The sequence below is a fragment of the Pelobates fuscus genome, chromosome 2 (assembly GCF_036172605.1).
Source record: "Pelobates fuscus isolate aPelFus1 chromosome 2, aPelFus1.pri, whole genome shotgun sequence".
In the NCBI taxonomy this organism is placed as follows: Eukaryota; Metazoa; Chordata; class Amphibia; order Anura; family Pelobatidae; genus Pelobates; species Pelobates fuscus.
In genome coordinates this window covers 286,797,866-286,816,427 of record NC_086318.1, presented here as the reverse complement: position 1 = coordinate 286,816,427, position 18,562 = coordinate 286,797,866, and the positions used below count along the sequence as shown (strand labels likewise).

The 18,562-nt window shown below is 41.6% G+C and overlaps 50 pseudogenes; all 50 read left to right on the top strand.

Annotated features, from left to right (window-relative positions):
* The first annotated feature begins 119 nt into the window (after positions 1-119).
* Positions 120-238, top strand: LOC134597582 (5S ribosomal RNA; annotated as a pseudogene).
* A 225-nt stretch (positions 239-463) lies between these two features.
* LOC134597766 (5S ribosomal RNA) lies at positions 464-582 on the top strand (annotated as a pseudogene).
* A 225-nt stretch (positions 583-807) lies between these two features.
* On the top strand, positions 808-926 carry LOC134597749 (5S ribosomal RNA; annotated as a pseudogene).
* A 478-nt stretch (positions 927-1,404) lies between these two features.
* LOC134597259 (5S ribosomal RNA) lies at positions 1,405-1,523 on the top strand (annotated as a pseudogene).
* Positions 1,524-1,748: 225 nt separating this feature from the next.
* On the top strand, positions 1,749-1,867 carry LOC134591882 (5S ribosomal RNA; annotated as a pseudogene).
* Positions 1,868-2,092: 225 nt separating this feature from the next.
* On the top strand, positions 2,093-2,211 carry LOC134591871 (5S ribosomal RNA; annotated as a pseudogene).
* A 134-nt stretch (positions 2,212-2,345) lies between these two features.
* Positions 2,346-2,464, top strand: LOC134594485 (5S ribosomal RNA; annotated as a pseudogene).
* Positions 2,465-2,689: 225 nt separating this feature from the next.
* On the top strand, positions 2,690-2,808 carry LOC134588909 (5S ribosomal RNA; annotated as a pseudogene).
* Positions 2,809-3,377: 569 nt separating this feature from the next.
* Positions 3,378-3,496, top strand: LOC134596661 (5S ribosomal RNA; annotated as a pseudogene).
* Positions 3,497-3,721: 225 nt separating this feature from the next.
* LOC134591860 (5S ribosomal RNA) lies at positions 3,722-3,840 on the top strand (annotated as a pseudogene).
* A 225-nt stretch (positions 3,841-4,065) lies between these two features.
* On the top strand, positions 4,066-4,184 carry LOC134591849 (5S ribosomal RNA; annotated as a pseudogene).
* A 134-nt stretch (positions 4,185-4,318) lies between these two features.
* Positions 4,319-4,437, top strand: LOC134594371 (5S ribosomal RNA; annotated as a pseudogene).
* A 225-nt stretch (positions 4,438-4,662) lies between these two features.
* LOC134595207 (5S ribosomal RNA) lies at positions 4,663-4,781 on the top strand (annotated as a pseudogene).
* Positions 4,782-5,765: 984 nt separating this feature from the next.
* On the top strand, positions 5,766-5,884 carry LOC134589321 (5S ribosomal RNA; annotated as a pseudogene).
* Positions 5,885-6,018: 134 nt separating this feature from the next.
* LOC134597988 (5S ribosomal RNA) lies at positions 6,019-6,137 on the top strand (annotated as a pseudogene).
* A 134-nt stretch (positions 6,138-6,271) lies between these two features.
* LOC134597927 (5S ribosomal RNA) lies at positions 6,272-6,390 on the top strand (annotated as a pseudogene).
* Positions 6,391-6,777: 387 nt separating this feature from the next.
* Positions 6,778-6,896, top strand: LOC134591837 (5S ribosomal RNA; annotated as a pseudogene).
* A 225-nt stretch (positions 6,897-7,121) lies between these two features.
* On the top strand, positions 7,122-7,240 carry LOC134591825 (5S ribosomal RNA; annotated as a pseudogene).
* Positions 7,241-7,465: 225 nt separating this feature from the next.
* LOC134591813 (5S ribosomal RNA) lies at positions 7,466-7,584 on the top strand (annotated as a pseudogene).
* Positions 7,585-7,809: 225 nt separating this feature from the next.
* On the top strand, positions 7,810-7,928 carry LOC134596545 (5S ribosomal RNA; annotated as a pseudogene).
* Positions 7,929-8,153: 225 nt separating this feature from the next.
* On the top strand, positions 8,154-8,272 carry LOC134591801 (5S ribosomal RNA; annotated as a pseudogene).
* A 134-nt stretch (positions 8,273-8,406) lies between these two features.
* Positions 8,407-8,525, top strand: LOC134596264 (5S ribosomal RNA; annotated as a pseudogene).
* Positions 8,526-8,750: 225 nt separating this feature from the next.
* LOC134589119 (5S ribosomal RNA) lies at positions 8,751-8,869 on the top strand (annotated as a pseudogene).
* A 984-nt stretch (positions 8,870-9,853) lies between these two features.
* LOC134589320 (5S ribosomal RNA) lies at positions 9,854-9,972 on the top strand (annotated as a pseudogene).
* Positions 9,973-10,106: 134 nt separating this feature from the next.
* Positions 10,107-10,225, top strand: LOC134597987 (5S ribosomal RNA; annotated as a pseudogene).
* A 134-nt stretch (positions 10,226-10,359) lies between these two features.
* On the top strand, positions 10,360-10,478 carry LOC134595659 (5S ribosomal RNA; annotated as a pseudogene).
* A 387-nt stretch (positions 10,479-10,865) lies between these two features.
* Positions 10,866-10,984, top strand: LOC134595131 (5S ribosomal RNA; annotated as a pseudogene).
* Positions 10,985-11,209: 225 nt separating this feature from the next.
* On the top strand, positions 11,210-11,328 carry LOC134591789 (5S ribosomal RNA; annotated as a pseudogene).
* Positions 11,329-11,553: 225 nt separating this feature from the next.
* Positions 11,554-11,672, top strand: LOC134591778 (5S ribosomal RNA; annotated as a pseudogene).
* Positions 11,673-11,897: 225 nt separating this feature from the next.
* LOC134591766 (5S ribosomal RNA) lies at positions 11,898-12,016 on the top strand (annotated as a pseudogene).
* A 225-nt stretch (positions 12,017-12,241) lies between these two features.
* On the top strand, positions 12,242-12,360 carry LOC134595722 (5S ribosomal RNA; annotated as a pseudogene).
* Positions 12,361-12,494: 134 nt separating this feature from the next.
* LOC134597274 (5S ribosomal RNA) lies at positions 12,495-12,613 on the top strand (annotated as a pseudogene).
* A 225-nt stretch (positions 12,614-12,838) lies between these two features.
* On the top strand, positions 12,839-12,957 carry LOC134588130 (5S ribosomal RNA; annotated as a pseudogene).
* A 225-nt stretch (positions 12,958-13,182) lies between these two features.
* LOC134596659 (5S ribosomal RNA) lies at positions 13,183-13,301 on the top strand (annotated as a pseudogene).
* Positions 13,302-13,526: 225 nt separating this feature from the next.
* Positions 13,527-13,645, top strand: LOC134598427 (5S ribosomal RNA; annotated as a pseudogene).
* Positions 13,646-13,870: 225 nt separating this feature from the next.
* LOC134594446 (5S ribosomal RNA) lies at positions 13,871-13,989 on the top strand (annotated as a pseudogene).
* A 225-nt stretch (positions 13,990-14,214) lies between these two features.
* LOC134596658 (5S ribosomal RNA) lies at positions 14,215-14,333 on the top strand (annotated as a pseudogene).
* A 225-nt stretch (positions 14,334-14,558) lies between these two features.
* On the top strand, positions 14,559-14,677 carry LOC134588915 (5S ribosomal RNA; annotated as a pseudogene).
* A 134-nt stretch (positions 14,678-14,811) lies between these two features.
* On the top strand, positions 14,812-14,930 carry LOC134597553 (5S ribosomal RNA; annotated as a pseudogene).
* A 225-nt stretch (positions 14,931-15,155) lies between these two features.
* Positions 15,156-15,274, top strand: LOC134597231 (5S ribosomal RNA; annotated as a pseudogene).
* A 225-nt stretch (positions 15,275-15,499) lies between these two features.
* LOC134598425 (5S ribosomal RNA) lies at positions 15,500-15,618 on the top strand (annotated as a pseudogene).
* A 225-nt stretch (positions 15,619-15,843) lies between these two features.
* LOC134594445 (5S ribosomal RNA) lies at positions 15,844-15,962 on the top strand (annotated as a pseudogene).
* A 225-nt stretch (positions 15,963-16,187) lies between these two features.
* LOC134596657 (5S ribosomal RNA) lies at positions 16,188-16,306 on the top strand (annotated as a pseudogene).
* A 225-nt stretch (positions 16,307-16,531) lies between these two features.
* LOC134598424 (5S ribosomal RNA) lies at positions 16,532-16,650 on the top strand (annotated as a pseudogene).
* A 134-nt stretch (positions 16,651-16,784) lies between these two features.
* Positions 16,785-16,903, top strand: LOC134597552 (5S ribosomal RNA; annotated as a pseudogene).
* A 225-nt stretch (positions 16,904-17,128) lies between these two features.
* On the top strand, positions 17,129-17,247 carry LOC134596597 (5S ribosomal RNA; annotated as a pseudogene).
* A 225-nt stretch (positions 17,248-17,472) lies between these two features.
* On the top strand, positions 17,473-17,591 carry LOC134598209 (5S ribosomal RNA; annotated as a pseudogene).
* Positions 17,592-17,725: 134 nt separating this feature from the next.
* LOC134594617 (5S ribosomal RNA) lies at positions 17,726-17,844 on the top strand (annotated as a pseudogene).
* A 134-nt stretch (positions 17,845-17,978) lies between these two features.
* Positions 17,979-18,097, top strand: LOC134596656 (5S ribosomal RNA; annotated as a pseudogene).
* A 225-nt stretch (positions 18,098-18,322) lies between these two features.
* Positions 18,323-18,441, top strand: LOC134598423 (5S ribosomal RNA; annotated as a pseudogene).
* Positions 18,442-18,562: the final 121 nt, after the last annotated feature.

Sequence of the window (18,562 nt, the reverse complement as noted above, 5' to 3'; positions counted from 1 at the left end):
TTTGCATTATGATGTCATAATCAGACCACTTTTTTCCCTATCCAGAAGCGTCTAGTCTTTTGTCGCAACCAGAGTTTGATATTCTACCAACATTAGCGAGATCGCATTCTCTTAATTTCACTTACGGCCATACCAGTCTGAAAATGCCTGATCTCGTCAGATCTCGGAAGCCATCCAGAGTCGGGCCTGGTTAGTACTTGTATGGGAGACCAACTAGGAACCTCAGGTGCCGTAAGCTTTTGTTTATTTCTTTTTTGCATTATGATGTCATAATCAGACCACTTTTTTCCCTATGGGAGACCAACTAGGAACCTCAGGTGCCGTAAGCTTTTGTTTATTTCTTTTTTGCATTATGATGTCATAATCAGACCACTTTTTTCCCTATCCAGAAGCGTCTTGTCTTTTGTCACAACCAGAGTTTGATATTCTACCAACATTAGCGAGATCGCATTCTCTTAGTTTCACTTACGGCCATACCAGTCTGAAAATGCCTGATCTCGTCAGATCTCGGAAGCCATCCAGACTTGGGCCTGGTTAGTACTTGTATGGGAGACCAACTAGGAACCTCAGGTGCCGTAAGCTTTTGTTTATTTCTTTTTTGCATTATGATGTCATAATCAGACCACTTTTTTCCCTATGGGAGACCAACTAGGAACCTCAGGTGCCGTAAGCTTTTGTTTATTTCTTTTTTGCATTATGATGTCATAATCAGACCACTTTTTTCCCTATCCAGAAGCGTCTTGTCTTTTGTCGCAACCAGAGTTTGATATTCTACCAACATTAGCGAGATCGCATTCTCTTAATTTCACTTACGGCCATGCGAGTCTGAAAATGCCTGATCTCGTCAGATCTCGGAAGCCATCCAGACTTGGGCCTGGTTAGTACTTGTATGGGAGACCAACTAGGAACCTCAGGTGCCGTAAGCTTTTGTTTATTTCTTTTTTGCATTATGATGTCATAATCAGACCACTTTTTTCCCTATGGGAGGCCAACTAGGAACCTCAGGTGCCGTAAGCTTTTGTTTATTTCTTTTTTGCATTATGATGTCATAATCAGACCACTTTTTTCCCTATCCAGAAGCGTCTTGTCTTTTGTCGCAACCAGAGTTTGATATTCTACCAACATTAGCGAGAACGCATTCTCTTAATTTCACTTACTGCTATACCAGTCTGAAAATGCCTGATCTTGTCAAATCTCGGAAGCCATCCAGACTCGGGCCTGGTTAGTACTTGTATGGGAGACCAACTAGGACCCTCAGGTGCCGTAAGCTTTTGTTTATTTCTTTTTTGCATTATGATGTCATAATCAGACCACTTTTTTCCCTATCCAGAAGCGTCTTGTCTTTTGTCGCAACCAGAGTTTGATATTCTACCAACATTAGCGAGATCGCATTCTCTTAGTTTCACTTACGGTCATACCAGTCTGAAAATGCCTGATCTCGTCAGATCTCGGAAGCCATCCAGACTCAGGCCTGGTTAGTACTTGTATGGGAGACCAACTAGGAACCTCAGGTGCCGTAAGCTTTTGTTTATTTCTTTTTTGCATTATGATGTCATAATCAGACCACTTTTTTCCCTATGGGAGACCAACTAGGAACCTCAGGTGCCGTAAGCTTTTGTTTATTTCTTTTTTGCATTATGATGTCATAATCAGACCACTTTTTTCCCTATCCAGAAGCGTCTTGTCTTTTGTCGCAACCAGAGTTTGATATTCTACCAACATTAGCGAGATCGCATTCTCTTAATTTCACTTACGGCCATACCAGTCTGAAAATGCCTGATCTCGTCAGATCTCGGAAGCCATCCAGACTCGGGCCTGGTTAGTACTTGTATGGGAGACCAACTAGGAACCTCAGGTGCCGTAAGCTTTTGTTTATTTCTTTTTTGCATTATGATGTCATAATCAGACCACTTTTTTCCCTATGGGAGACCAACTAGGAACCTCAGGTGCCGTAAGCTTTTGTTTATTTCTTTTTTGCATTATGATGTCATAATCAGACCACTTTTTTCCCTATCCAGAAGCGTCTTGTCTTTTGTCGCAACCAGAGTTTGATATTCTACCAACATTAGCGAGATCGCATTCACTTAATTTCACTTACGGCCATACCAGTCTGAAAATGCCTGATCTCGTCAGATCTCGGAAGCCATCCAGACTCGGGCCTGGTTAGTACTTGTATGGGAGACCAACTAGGAACCTCAGGTGCCGTAAGCTTTTGTTTATTTCTTTTTTGCATTATGATGTCATAATCAGACCACTTTTTTCCCTATCCAGAAGCGTCTTGTCTTTTGTCGCAACCAGAGTTTGATATTCTACCAACATTAGCGAGATCGCATTCTCTTAGTTTCACTTACGGCCATACCAGTCTGACAATGCCTGATCTCGTCAGATCTCGGAAGCCATCCAGACTTGGGCCTGGTTAGTACTTGTATGGGAGACCAACTAGGAACCTCAGGTGCCGTAAGCTTTTGTTTATTTCTTTTTTGCATTATGATGTCATAATCAGACCACTTTTTTCCCTATGGGAGACCAACTAGGAACCTCAGGTGCCGTAAGCTTTTGTTTATTTCTTTTTTGCATTATGATGTCATAATCAGACCACTTTTTTCCCTATCCAGAAGCGTCTTGTCTTTTGTCGCAACCAGAGTTTGATATTCTACCAACATTAGCGAGATCGCATTCTCTTAGTTTCACTTACGGCCATACCAGTCTGAAAATGCCTGATCTCGTCAGATCTCGGAAGCCATCCAGACTTGGGCCTGGTTAGTACTTGTATGGGAGACCAACTTGGAACCTCAGGTGCCGTAAGCTTTTGTTTATTTCTTTTTTGCATTATGATGTCATAATCAGACCACTTTTTTCCCTATGGGAGACCAACTAGGAACCTCAGGTGCCGTAAGCTTTTGTTTATTTCTTTTTTGCATTATGATGTCATAATCAGACCACTTTTTTCCCTATGGGAGGCCAACTAGGAACCTCAGGTGCCGTAAGCTTTTGTTTATTTCTTTTTTGCATTATGATGTCATAATCAGACCACTTTTTTCCCTATCCAGAAGCGTCTTGTCTTTTGTCGCAACCAGAGTTTGATATTCTACCAACATTAGCGAGAACGCATTCTCTTAATTTCACTTACTGCTATACCAGTCTGAAAATGCCTGATCTTGTCAAATCTCGGAAGCCATCCAGACTCGGGCCTGGTTAGTACTTGTATGGGAGACCAACTAGGACCCTCAGGTGCCGTAAGCTTTTGTTTATTTCTTTTTTGCATTATGATGTCATAATCAGACCACTTTTTTCCCTATCCAGAAGCGTCTTGTCTTTTGTCGCAACCAGAGTTTGATATTCTACCAACATTAGCGAGATCGCATTCTCTTAGTTTCACTTACGGCCATACCAGTCTGAAAATGCCTGATCTCGTCAGATCTCGGAAGCCATCCAGACTCAGGCCTGGTTAGTACTTGTATGGGAGACCAACTAGGAACCTCAGGTGCCGTAAGCTTTTGTTTATTTCTTTTTTGCATTATGATGTCATAATCAGACCACTTTTTTCCCTATGGGAGACCAACTAGGAACCTCAGGTGCCGTAAGCTTTTGTTTATTTCTTTTTTGCATTATGATGTCATAATCAGACCACTTTTTTCCCTATCCAGAAGCGTCTTGTCTTTTGTCGCAACCAGAGTTTGATATTCTACCAACATTAGCGAGATCGCATTCACTTAATTTCACTTACGGCCATACCAGTCTGAAAATGCCTGATCTCGTCAGATCTCGGAAGCCATCCAGACTCGGGCCTGGTTAGTACTTGTATGGGAGACCAACTAGGAACCTCAGGTGCCGTAAGCTTTTGTTTATTTCTTTTTTGCATTATGATGTCATAATCAGACCACTTTTTTCCCTATGGGAGACCAACTAGGAACCTCAGGTGCCGTAAGCTTTTGTTTATTTCTTTTTTGCATTATGATGTCATAATCAGACCACTTTTTTCCCTATCCAGAAGCGTCTTGTCTTTTGTCGCAACCAGAGTTTGATATTCTACCAACATTAGCGAGATCGCATTCACTTAATTTCACTTACGGCCATACCAGTCTGAAAATGCCTGATCTCGTCAGATCTCGGAAGCCATCCAGACTCGGGCCTGGTTAGTACTTGTATGGGAGACCAACTAGGAACCTCAGGTGCCGTAAGCTTTTGTTTATTTCTTTTTTGCATTATGATGTCATAATCAGACCACTTTTTTCCCTATCCAGAAGCGTCTTGTCTTTTGTCGCAACCAGAGTTTGATATTCTACCAACATTAGCGAGATCGCATTCTCTTAGTTTCACTTACGGCTATACCAGTCTGAAAATGCCTGATCTCGTCAGATCTCGGAAGCCATCCAGACTTGGGCCTGGTTAGTACTTGTATGGGAGACCAACTAGGAACCTCAGGTGCCGTAAGCTTTTGTTTATTTCTTTTTTGCATTATGATGTCATAATCAGACCACTTTTTTCCCTATGGGAGACCAACTAGGAACCTCAGGTGCCGTAAGCTTTTGTTTATTTCTTTTTTGCATTATGATGTCATAATCAGACCACTTTTTTCCCTATCCAGAAGCGTCTTGTCTTTTGTCGCAACCAGAGTTTGATATTCTACCAACATTAGCGAGATCGCATTCTCTTAGTTTCACTTACGGCCATACCAGTCTGAAAATGCCTGATCTCGTCAGATCTCGGAAGCCATCTAGACTTGGGCCTGGTTAGTACTTGTATGGGAGACCAACTTGGAACCTCAGGTGCCGTAAGCTTTTGTTTATTTCTTTTTTGCATTATGATGTCATAATCAGACCACTTTTTTCCCTATGGGAGACCAACTAGGAACCTCAGGTGCCGTAAGCTTTTGTTTATTTCTTTTTTGCATTATGATGTCATAATCAGACCACTTTTTTCCCTATCCAGAAGCGTCTTGTCTTTTGTCGCAACCAGAGTTTTATATTCTACCAACATTAGCGAGATCGCATTCTCTTAATTTCACTTACGGCCATACCAGTCTGAAAATGTCAGATCTCGGAAGCCATCCAGACTCGGGCCTGGTTAGTACTTGTATGGGAGACCAACTAGGAACCTCAGGTGCCGTAAGCTTTTGTTTATTTCTTTTTTGCATTATTATGTCATAATCAGACCACTTTTTTCCCTATGGGAGACCAACTAGGAACCTCAATTGCCGTAAGCTTTTGTTTATTTCTTTTTTGCATTATTATGTCATAATCAGACCACTTTTTTCCCTATGGGAGACCAACTAGGAACCTCAATTGCCGTAAGCTTTTGTTTATTTCTTTTTTGCATTATGATGTCATAATCAGACCACTTTTTTCCCTATCCAGAAGCGTCTTGTCTTTTGTCGCAACCAGAGTTTGATATTCTACCAACATTAGCGAGATCGCATTCTCTTAATTTCACTTACGGCCATACCAGTCTGAGAATGCCAGATCTCGGAAGCCATCCAGACTCGGGCCTGGTTAGTACTTGTATGGGAGACCAACTAGGAACCTCAGGTGCCGTAAGCTTTTGTTTATTTATTTTTTGCATTATGATGTCATAATCAGACCACTTTTTTCCCTATGGGAGGCCAACTAGGAACCTCAGGTGCCGTAAGCTTTTGTTTATTTCTTTTTTGCATTATGATGTCATAATCAGACCACTTTTTTCCCTATCCAGAAGCGTCTTGTCTTTTGTCGCAACCAGAGTTTGATATTCTACCAACATTAGCGAGAACGCATTCTCTTAATTTCACTTACTGCTATACCAGTCTGAAAATGCCTGATCTTGTCAAATCTCGGAAGCCATCCAGACTCGGGCCTGGTTAGTACTTGTATGGGAGACCAACTAGGAACCTCAGGTGCCGTAAGCTTTTGTTTATTTCTTTTTTGCATTATGATGTCATAATCAGACCACTTTTTTCCCTATCCAGAAGCGTCTTGTCTTTTGTCGCTACCAGAGTTTGATATTCTACCAACATTAGCGAGATCGCATTCTCTTAATTTCACTTACGGCTATAGCAGTCTGAAAATGCCTGATCTCGTCAGATCTCGGAAGCCATCCAGACTCGGGCCTGGTTAGTACTTGTATGGGAGACCAACTAGGAACCTCAGGTGCCGTAAGCTTTTGTTTATTTCTTTTTTGCATTATGATGTCATAATCAGACCACTTTTTTCCCTATCCAGAAGCATCTTGTCTTTTGTCGCAACCAGAGTTTGATATTCTACCAACATTAACGAGATCTCATTCTCTTAATTTCACTTACGGCCATACCAGTCTGAAAATTCCTGATCTCGTCAGATCTCGGAAGCCATCCATACTTGGGCCTGGTTAGTACTTGTATGGGAGACCAACTAGGAACCTCAGGTGCCATAAGCTTTTGTTTATTTCTTTTTTGCATTATGATGTCATAATCAGACCATTTTTTTCCCTATCCAGAAGCGTCTTGTCTTTTGTCGCAACCAGAGTTTGATATTCTACCAACATTAGCGAGATCGCATTCTCTTAACTTCACTTACTGCTATACCAGTCTGAAAATGCCTGATCTCGTCAAATCTCGGAAGCTATCTAGACTCGGGCCTGGTTAGTACTTGTATGGGAGACCAACTAGGACCCTCAGGTGCCGTAAGCTTTTGTTTATTTCTTTTTTGCATTATGATGTCATAATCAGACCACTTTTTTCCCTATCCAGAAGCGTCTTGTCTTTTGTCGCAACCAAAGTTTGATATTCTACCAACATTAGCGAGATCGCATTCTCTTAATTTCACTTACGGCCATACCAGTCTGAAAATGCCTGATCTCGTCAGATCTCGGAAGCCATCCAGACTCGGGCCTGGTTAGTACTTGTATGGGAGACCAACTAGGAACCTCAGGTGCCGTAAGCTTTTGTTTATTTCTTTTTTGCATTATGATATCATAATCAGACCACTTTTTTCCCTATGGGAGACCAACTAGGAACCTCAGGTGCCGTAAGCTTTTGTTTATTTCTTTTTTGCATTATGATGTCATAATCAGACCACTTTTTTCCCTATCCAGAAGCGTCTTGTCTTTTGTCGCAACCAGAGTTTGATATTCTACACACATTAGCGAGATCGCATTCTCTTAATTTAACTTACGGCCATACCAGTCTGAAAATGCCTGATCTCGTCAGATCTCGGAAGCCATCCAGACTCGGGCCTGGTTAGTACTTGTATGGGAGACCAACTAGGAACCTCAGGTGCCGTAAGCTTTTGTTTATTTCTTTTTTGCATTATGATATCATAATCAGACGACTTTTTTCCCTATGGGAGACCAACTAGGAACCTCAGGTGCCGTAAGCTTTTGTTTATTTCTTTTTTGCATTATGATGTCATAATCAGACCACTTTTTTCCCTATCCAGAAGCGTCTTGTCTTTTGTCGCAACCAGAGTTTGATATTCTACCAACATTAGCGAGATCGCATTCTCTTAGTTTCACTTACGGCCATACCAGTCTGAAAATGCCTGATCTCGTCAGATCTCGGAAGCCATCCAGACTCGGGCCTGGTTAGTACTTGTATGGGAGACCAACTAGGAACCTCAGGTGCCGTAAGCTTTTGTTTATTTCTTTTTTGCATTATGATGTCATAATCAGACCACTTTTTTCCCTATGGGAGACCAACTAGGAACCTCAGGTGCCGTAAGCTTTTGTTTATTTCTTTTTTGCATTATGATGTCATAATCAGACCACTTTTTTCCCTATCCAGAAGCGTCTTGTCTTTTGTCGCAACCAGAGTTTGATATTCTACCAACATTAGCGAGATCGCATTCACTTAATTTCACTTACGGCCATACCAGTCTGAAAATGCCTGATCTCGTCAGATCTCGGAAGCCATCCAGACTCGGGCCTGGTTACTACTTGTATGGGAGACCAACTAGGAACCTCAGGTGCCGTAAGCTTTTGTTTATTTCTTTTTTGCATTATGATGTCATAATCAGACCACTTTTTTCCCTATGGGAGACCAACTAGGAACCTCAGGTGCCGTAAGCTTTTGTTTATTTCTTTTTTGCATTATGATGTCATAATCAGACCACTTTTTTCCCTATCCAGAAGCGTCTTGTCTTTTGTCGCAACCAGAGTTTGATATTCTACCAACATTAGTGAGATCGCATTCACTTAATTTCACTTACGGCCATACCAGTCTGAAAATGCCTGATCTCGTCAGATCTCGGAAGCCATCCAGACTCGGGCCTGGTTAGTACTTGTATGGGAGACCAACTAGGAACCTCAGGTGCCGTAAGCTTTTGTTTATTTCTTTTTTGCATTATGATGTCATAATCAGACCACTTTTTTCCCTATCCAGAAGCGTCTTGTCTTTTGTCGCAACCAGAGTTTGATATTCTACCAACATTAACGAGATCGCATTCTCTTAGTTTCACTTACGGCCATACCAGTCTGAAAATGCCTGATCTCGTCAGATCTCGTAAGCCATCCAGACTTGGGCCTGGTTAGTACTTGTATGGGAGACCAACTAGGAACCTCAGGTGCCGTAAGCTTTTGTTTATTTCTTTTTTGCATTATGATGTCATAATCAGACCACTTTTTTCCCTATGGGAGACCAACTAGGAACCTCAGATGCCGTAAGCTTTTGTTTATTTCTTTTTTGCATTATGATGTCATAATCAGACCACTTTTTTCCCTATCCAGAAGCGTCTTGTCTTTTGTCGCAACCAGAGTTTGATATTCTACCAACATTAGCGAGATCGCATTCTCTTAGTTTCACTTACGGCCATACCAGTCTGAAAATGCCTGATCTCGTCAGATCTCGGAAGCAATCCAGACTTGGGCCTGGTTAGTACTTGTATGGGAGACCAACTTGGAACCTCAGGTGCCGTAAGCTTTTGTTTATTTCTTTTTTGCATTATGATGTCATAATCAGACCACTTTTTTCCCTATGGGAGACCAACTAGGAACCTCAGGTGCCGTAAGCTTTTGTTTATTTCTTTTTTGCATTATGATGTCATAATCAGACCACTTTTTTCCCTATCCAGAAGCGTCTTGTCTTTTGTCGCAACCAGAGTTTTATATTCTACCAACATTAGCGAGATCGCATTCTCTTAATTTCACTTACGGCCATACCAGTCTGAAAATGTCAGATCTCGGAAGCCATCCAGACTCGGGCCTGGTTAGTACTTGTATGGGAGACCAACTAGGAACCTCAGGTGCCGTAAGCTTTTGTTTATTTCTTTTTTGCATTATTATGTCATAATCAGACCACTTTTTTCCCTATGGGAGACCAACTAGGAACCTCAATTGCCGTAAGCTTTTGTTTATTTCTTTTTTGCATTATTATGTCATAATCAGACCACTTTTTTCCCTATGGGAGACCAACTAGGAACCTCAATTGCCGTAAGCTTTTGTTTATTTCTTTTTTGCATTATGATGTCATAATCAGACCACTTTTTTCCCTATCCAGAAGCGTCTTGTCTTTTGTCGCAACCAGAGTTTGATATTCTACCAACATTAGCGAGATCGCATTCTCTTAATTTCACTTACGGCCATACCAGTCTGAGAATGCCAGATCTCGGAAGCCATCCAGACTCGGGCCTGGTTAGTACTTGTATGGGAGACCAACTAGGAACCTCAGGTGCCGTAAGCTTTTGTTTATTTATTTTTTGCATTATGATGTCATAATCAGACCACTTTTTTCCCTATGGGAGGCCAACTAGGAACCTCAGGTGCCGTAAGCTTTTGTTTATTTCTTTTTTGCATTATGATGTCATAATCAGACCACTTTTTTCCCTATCCAGAAGCGTCTTGTCTTTTGTCGCAACCAGAGTTTGATATTCTACCAACATTAGCGAGAACGCATTCTCTTAATTTCACTTACTGCTATACCAGTCTGAAAATGCCTGATCTTGTCAAATCTCGGAAGCCATCCAGACTCGGGCCTGGTTAGTACTTGTATGGGAGACCAACTAGGAACCTCAGGTGCCGTAAGCTTTTGTTTATTTCTTTTTTGCATTATGATGTCATAATCAGACCACTTTTTTCCCTATCCAGAAGCGTCTTGTCTTTTGTCGCTACCAGAGTTTGATATTCTACCAACATTAGCGAGATCGCATTCTCTTAATTTCACTTACGGCTATAGCAGTCTGAAAATGCCTGATCTCGTCAGATCTCGGAAGCCATCCAGACTCGGGCCTGGTTAGTACTTGTATGGGAGACCAACTAGGAACCTCAGGTGCCGTAAGCTTTTGTTTATTTCTTTTTTGCATTATGATGTCATAATCAGACCACTTTTTTCCCTATCCAGAAGCATCTTGTCTTTTGTCGCAACCAGAGTTTGATATTCTACCAACATTAACGAGATCTCATTCTCTTAATTTCACTTACGGCCATACCAGTCTGAAAATTCCTGATCTCGTCAGATCTCGGAAGCCATCCATACTTGGGCCTGGTTAGTACTTGTATGGGAGACCAACTAGGAACCTCAGGTGCCGTAAGCTTTTGTTTATTTCTTTTTTGCATTATGATGTCATAATCAGACCATTTTTTTCCCTATCCAGAAGCGTCTTGTCTTTTGTCGCAACCAGAGTTTGATATTCTACCAACATTAGCGAGATCGCATTCTCTTAACTTCACTTACTGCTATACCAGTCTGAAAATGCCTGATCTCGTCAAATCTCGGAAGCTATCTAGACTCGGGCCTGGTTAGTACTTGTATGGGAGACCAACTAGGACCCTCAGGTGCCGTAAGCTTTTGTTTATTTCTTTTTTGCATTATGATGTCATAATCAGACCACTTTTTTCCCTATCCAGAAGCGTCTTGTCTTTTGTCGCAACCAAAGTTTGATATTCTACCAACATTAGCGAGATCGCATTCTCTTAATTTCACTTACGGCCATACCAGTCTGAAAATGCCTGATCTCGTCAGATCTCGGAAGCCATCCAGACTCGGGCCTGGTTAGTACTTGTATGGGAAACCAACTAGGAACCTCAGGTGCCGTAAGCTTTTGTTTATTTCTTTTTTGCATTATGATATCATAATCAGACCACTTTTTTCCCTATGGGAGACCAACTAGGAACCTCAGGTGCCGTAAGCTTTTGTTTATTTCTTTTTTGCATTATGATGTCATAATCAGACCACTTTTTTCCCTATCCAGAAGCGTCTTGTCTTTTGTCGCAACCAGAGTTTGATATTCTACACACATTAGCGAGATCGCATTCTCTTAATTTAACTTACGGCCATACCAGTCTGAAAATGCCTGATCTCGTCAGATCTCGGAAGCCATCCAGACTCGGGCCTGGTTAGTACTTGTATGGGAGACCAACTAGGAACCTCAGGTGCCGTAAGCTTTTGTTTATTTCTTTTTTGCATTATGATATCATAATCAGACGACTTTTTTCCCTATGGGAGACCAACTAGGAACCTCAGGTGCCGTAAGCTTTTGTTTATTTCTTTTTTGCATTATGATGTCATAATCAGACCACTTTTTTCCCTATCCAGAAGCGTCTTGTCTTTTGTCGCAACCAGAGTTTGATATTCTACCAACATTAGCGAGATCGCATTCTCTTAGTTTCACTTACGGCCATACCAGTCTGAAAATGCCTGATCTCGTCAGATCTCGGAAGCCATCCAGACTCGGGCCTGGTTAGTACTTGTATGGGAGACCAACTAGGAACCTCAGGTGCCGTAAGCTTTTGTTTATTTCTTTTTTGCATTATGATGTCATAATCAGACCACTTTTTTCCCTATGGGAGACCAACTAGGAACCTCAGGTGCCGTAAGCTTTTGTTTATTTCTTTTTTGCATTATGATGTCATAATCAGACCACTTTTTTCCCTATCCAGAAGCGTCTTGTCTTTTGTCGCAACCAGAGTTTGATATTCTACCAACATTAGCGAGATCGCATTCACTTAATTTCACTTACGGCCATACCAGTCTGAAAATGCCTGATCTCGTCAGATCTCGGAAGCCATCCAGACTCGGGCCTGGTTAGTACTTGTATGGGAGACCAACTAGGAACCTCAGGTGCCGTAAGCTTTTGTTTATTTCTTTTTTGCATTATGATGTCATAATCAGACCACTTTTTTCCCTATGGGAGACCAACTAGGAACCTCAGGTGCCGTAAGCTTTTGTTTATTTCTTTTTTGCATTATGATGTCATAATCAGACCACTTTTTTCCCTATCCAGAAGCGTCTTGTCTTTTGTCGCAACCAGAGTTTGCTATTCTACCAACATTAGCGATATCGCATTCTCTTAATTTCACTTACGGCCATACCAGTCTGAAAATGCCTGATCTCGTCAGATCTCGGAAGCCATCCAGACTCGGGCCTGGTTAGTACTTGTATGGGAGATCAACTAGGAACCTCAGGTGCCGTAAGCTTTTGTTTATTTCTTTTTTGCATTATGATGTCATAATCAGACCACTTTTTTCCCTATCCAGAAGCGTCTTGTCTTTTGTCGCAACCAGAGTTTGATATTCTACCAACATTAGCGAGATCGCATTCTCTTAGTTTCACTTACGGCCATACTAGTCTGAAAATGCCTGATCTCGTCAGATCTCGGACGCCATCCAGACTCGGGCCTGGTTAGTACTTGTATGGGAGACCAACTAGGAACCTCAGGTGCCGTAAGCTTTTGTTTATTTCTTTTTTGCATTATGATGTCATAATCAGACCACTTTTTTCCCTATGGGAGACCAACTAGGAACCTCAGGTGCCGTAAGCTTTTGTTTATTTCTTTTTTGCATTATGATGTCATAATCAGACCACTTTTTTCCCTATCCAGAAGCGTCTTGTCTTTTGTCGCAACCAGAGTTTGATATTCTACCAACATAAGTGAGATCGCATTCTCTTAATTTCACTTACGGCCATACCAGTCTGAAAATGCCTGATCTCGTTAGATCTCGGAAGCCATTCATACTCGGCCCTGGTTAGTACTTGTATGGGAGACCAACTAGGAACCTCAGGTGCCGTAAGCTTTTGTTTATTTCTTTTTTGCATTATGATGTCATAATCAGACCACTTTTTTCCCTATGGGAGACCAACTAGGAACCTCAGGTGCCGTAAGCTTTTGTTTATTTCTTTTTTGCATTATGATGTCATAATCAGACCACTTTTTTCCCTATCCAGAAGCGTCTTGTCTTTTGTCGCAACCAGAGTTTGATATTCTACCAACATTAGCGAGATCGCATTCTCTTAGTTTCACTTACGGCCATACCAGTCTGAAAATGCCTGATCTCGTCAGATCTCGGAAGCCATCCAGACTCAGGCCTGGTTAGTACTTGTATGGGAGACCAACTAGGAACCTCAGGTGCCGTAAGCTTTTGTTTATTTCTTTTTTGCATTATGATGTCATAATCAGACCACGTTTTTCCCTATGGGAGACCAACTAGGAACCTCAGGTGCCGTAAGCTTTTGTTTATTTCTTTTTTGCATTATGATGTCATAATCAGACCACTTTTTTCCCTATCCAGAAGCGTCTTGTCTTTTGTCGCAACCAGAGTTTGATATTCTACCAACATTAGCGAGATCGCATTCTCTGAATTTCACTTACGGCCATATCAGTCTGAAAATGCCTGATCTCGTCAAATCTCGGAAGCCATCCAGACTCGGGCCTGGTTAGTACTTGTATGGGAGACCAACTAGGAACCTCAGGTGCCGTAAGCTTTTGTTTATTTCTTTTTTGCATTATGATGTCATAATCAGACCACTTTTTTCCCTATGGGAGACCAACTAGGAACCTCAGGTGCCGTAAGCTTTTGTTTATTTCTTTTTTGCATTATGATGTCATAATCAGACCACTTTTTTCCCTATCCAGAAGCGTCTTGTCTTTTGTCGCAACCAGAGTTTGATATTCTACCAACATAAGTGAGATCGCATTCTCTTAATTTCACTTACGGCCATACCAGTCTGAAAATGCCTGATCTCGTTAGATCTCGGAAGCCATTCAGACTCGGGCCTGGTTAGTACTTGTATGGGAGACCAACTAGGAACCTCAGGTGCCGTAAGCTTTTGTTTATTTCTTTTTTGCATTATGATGTCATAATCAGACCACTTTTTTCCCTATGGGAGACCAACTAGGAACCTCAGGTGCCGTAAGCTTTTGTTTATTTCTTTTTTGCATTATGATGTCATAATCAGACCACTTTTTTCCCTATCCAGAAGCGTCTTGTCTTTTGTCGCAACCAGAGTTTGATATTCTACCAACATTAGCGAGATCGCATTCTCTTAGTTTCACTTACGGCCATACCAGTCTGAAAATGCCTGATCTCGTCAGATCTCGGAAGCCATCCAGACTCAGGCCTGGTTAGTACTTGTATGGGAGACCAACTAGGAACCTCAGGTGCCGTAAGCTTTTGTTTATTTCTTTTTTGCATTATGATGTCATAATCAGACCACGTTTTTCCCTATGGGAGACCAACTAGGAACCTCAGGTGCCGTAAGCTTTTGTTTATTTCTTTTTTGCATTATGATGTCATAATCAGACCACTTTTTTCCCTATCCAGAAGCGTCTTGTCTTTTGTCGCAACCAGAGTTTGATATTCTACCAACATTAGCGAGATCGCATTCTCTGAATTTCACTTACGGCCATATCAGTCTGAAAATGCCTGATCTCGTCAAATCTCGGAAGCCATCCAGACTCGGGCCTGGTTAGTACTTGTATGGGAGACCAACTAGGAACCTCATGTGCCGTAAGCTTTTGTTTATTTATTTTTTGCATTATGATGTCATAATCAGACCACTTTTTTCCCTATCCAGAAGCGTCTTGTCTTTTGTCGCAACCAGAGTTTGATATTCTACCAACATTAGCGAGATCGCATTCACTTAATTTCACTTACGGCCATACCAGTCTGAAAATGCCTGATCTCGTCAGATCTCGGAAGCCATCCAGACTCGGGACTGGTTAGTACTTGTATGGGAGACCAACTAGGAACCTCAGGTGCCGTAAGCTTTTGTTTATTTCTTTTTTGCATTATGATGTCATAATCAGACCACTTTTTTCCCTATGGGAGACCAACTAGGAACCTCAGGTGCCGTAAGCTTTTGTTTATTTCTTTTTTGCATTATGATGTCATAATCAGACCACTTTTTTCCCTATCCAGAAGCGTCTTGTCTTTTGTCGCAACCAGAGTTTCATATTCTACCAACATTAGCGAGATCACATTCTCTTAATTTCACTTACGGTCATACCAGTCTGAAAATGCCTGATCTCGTCAGATGTCGGAAGCCATCCAGACTTGGGCCTGGTTAGTACTTGTATGGGAGACCAACTAGGAACCTCAGGTGCCGTAAGCTTTTGTTTATTTCTTTTTTGCATTATGATGTCATAATCAGACCACTTTTTTCCCTATGGGAGACCAACTAGGAACCTCAGGTGCCGTAAGCTTTTGTTTATTTCTTTTTTGCATTATGATGTCATAATCAGACCACTTTTTTCCCTATCCAGAAGCGTCTTGTCTTTTGTCGCAACCAGAGTTTGATATTCTACCAACATTAGCGAGATCGCATTCTCTGAATTTCACTTACGGCCATATCAGTCTGAAAATGCCTGATCTCGTCAAATCTCGGAAGCCATCCAGACTCGGGCCTGGTTAGTACTTGTATGGGAGACCAACTAGGAACCTCAGGTGCCGTAAGCTTTTGTTTATTTCTTTTTTGCATTATGATGTCATAATCAGACCACTTTTTTCCCTATGGGAGACCAACTAGGAACCTCAGGTGCCGTAAGCTTTTGTTTATTTCTTTTTTGCATTATGATGTCATAATCAGACCACTTTTTTCCCTATCCAGAAGCGTCTTGTCTTTTGTCGCAACCAGAGTTTGATATTCTACCAACATAAGTGAGATCGCATTCTCTTAATTTCACTTACGGCCATACCAGTCTGAAAATGCCTGATCTCGTTAGATCTCGGAAGCCATTCAGACTCGGGCCTGGTTAGTACTTGTATGGGAGACCAACTAGGAACCTCAGGTGCCGTAAGCTTTTGTTTATTTCTTTTTTGCATTATGATGTCATAATCAGACCACTTTTTTCCCTATGGGAGACCAACTAGGAACCTCAGGTGCCGTAAGCTTTTGTTTATTTCTTTTTTGCATTATGATGTCATAATCAGACCACTTTTTTCCCTATCCAGAAGCGTCTTGTCTTTTGTCGCAACCAGAGTTTGATATTCTACCAACATTAGCGAGATCGCATTCTCTTAGTTTCACTTACGGCCATACCAGTCTGAAAATGCCTGATCTCGTCAGATCTCGGAAGCCATCCAGACTCAGGCCTGGTTAGTACTTGTATGGGAGACCAACTAGGAACCTCAGGTGCCGTAAGCTTTTGTTTATTTCTTTTTTGCATTATGATGTCATAATCAGACCACGTTTTTCCCTATGGGAGACCAACTAGGAACCTCAGGTGCCGTAAGCTTTTGTTTATTTCTTTTTTGCATTATGATGTCATAATCAGACCACTTTTTTCCCTATCCAGAAGCGTCTTGTCTTTTGTCGCAACCAGAGTTTGATATTCTACCAACATTAGCGAGATCGCATTCTCTGATTTTCACTTACGGCCATATCAGTCTGAAAATGCCTGATCTCGTCAAATCTCGGAAGCCATCCAGACTCGGGCCTGGTTAGTACTTGTATGGGAGACCAACTAGGAACCTCAGGTGCCGTAAGCTTTTGTTTATTTATTTTTTGCATTATGATGTCATAATCAGACCACTTTTTTCCCTATCCAGAAGCGTCTTGTCTTTTGTCGCAACCAGAGTTTGATATTCTACCAACATTAGCGAGATCGCATTCACTTAATTTCACTTACGGCCATACCAGTCTGAAAATGCCTGATCTCGTCAGATCTCGGAAGCCATCCAGACTCGGGACTGGTTAGTACTTGTATGGGAGACCAACTAGGAACCTCAGGTGCCGTAAGCTTTTGTTTATTTCTTTTTTGCATTATGATGTCATAATCAGACCACTTTTTTCCCTATGGGAGACCAACTAGGAACCTCAGGTGCCGTAAGCTTTTGTTTATTTCTTTTTTGCATTATGATGTCATAATCAGACCACTTTTTTCCCTATCCAGAAGCGTCTTGTCTTTTGTCGCAACCAGAGTTTCATATTCTACCAACATTAGCGAGATCACATTCTCTTAATTTCACTTACGGCCATACCAGTCTGAAAATGCCTGATCTCGTCAGATGTCGGAAGCCATCCAGACTTGGGCCTGGTTAGTACTTGTATGGGAGACCAACTAGGAACCTCAGGTGCCGTAAGCTTTTGTTTATTTCTTTTTTGCATTATGATGTCATAATCAGACCACTTTTTTCCCTATGGGAGACCAACTAGGAACCTCAGGTGCCGTAAGCTTTTGTTTATTTCTTTTTTGCATTATGATGTCCTAATCAGACCACTTTTTTCCCTATCCAGAAGCGTCTTGTCTTTTGTCGCAACCAGAGTTTGATATTCTACCAACATTAGCGAGATCGCATTCTCTTAATTTCACTTACGGCTATACCAGTCTGAAAATGCTTGATCTCATCAGATCTCGGAAGCCATCCAGACTCGGGCCTGGTTAGTACTTGTATGGGAGACCAACTAGGAACCTCAGGTGCAGTAAGCTTTTGTTTATTTCTTTTTTGCATTATGATGTCATAATCAGACCACTTTTTTCCCTATCCAGAAGCGTCTTGTCTTTTGTCGCAACCAGAGTTTGATATTCTACCAACATTAGTGAGATCACATTCTCTTAATTTCCCTTACGGCCATACCAGTCTGAAAATGCCTGATCTCGTCAGATCTCGGAAGCCATCCAGACTCGGGCCTGGTTAGTACTTGTATGGGAGACCAACTAGGAACCTCAGGTGCCGTAAGCTTTTGTTTGTTTCTTTTTTGCATTATGATGTCATAATCAGACCACTTTTTTCCCTATCCAGAAGCGTCTTGTCTTTTGTCGCAACCAGAGTTTGATATTCTACCAACATTAGCGAGATCGCATTCTCTTAGTTTCACTTACGGCCATACCAGTCTGAAAATGCCTGATCTCGTCAGATCTCGGAAGCCATCCAGACTCAGGCCTGGTTAGTACTTGTATGGGAGACCAACTAGGAACCTCAGGTGCCGTAAGCTTTTGTTTATTTCTTTTTTGCATTATGATGTCATAATCAGACCACGTTTTTCCCTATGGGAGACCAACTAGGAACCTCAGGTGCCGTAAGCTTTTGTTTATTTCTTTTTTGCATTATGATGTCATAATCAGACCACTTTTTTCCCTATCCAGAAGCGTCTTGTCTTTTGTCGCAACCAGAGTTTGATATTCTACCAACATTAGCGAGATCGCATTCTCTGAATTTCACTTACGGCCATATCAGTCTGAAAATGCCTGATCTCGTCAAATCTCGGAAGCCATCCAGACTCGGGCCTGGTTAGTACTTGTATGGGAGACCAACTAGGAACCTCAGGTGCCGTAAGCTTTTGTTTATTTATTTTTTGCATTATGATGTCATAATCAGACCACTTTTTTCCCTATCCAGAAGCGTCTTGTCTTTTGTCGCAACCAGAGTTTGATATTCTACCAACATTAGTGAGATCACA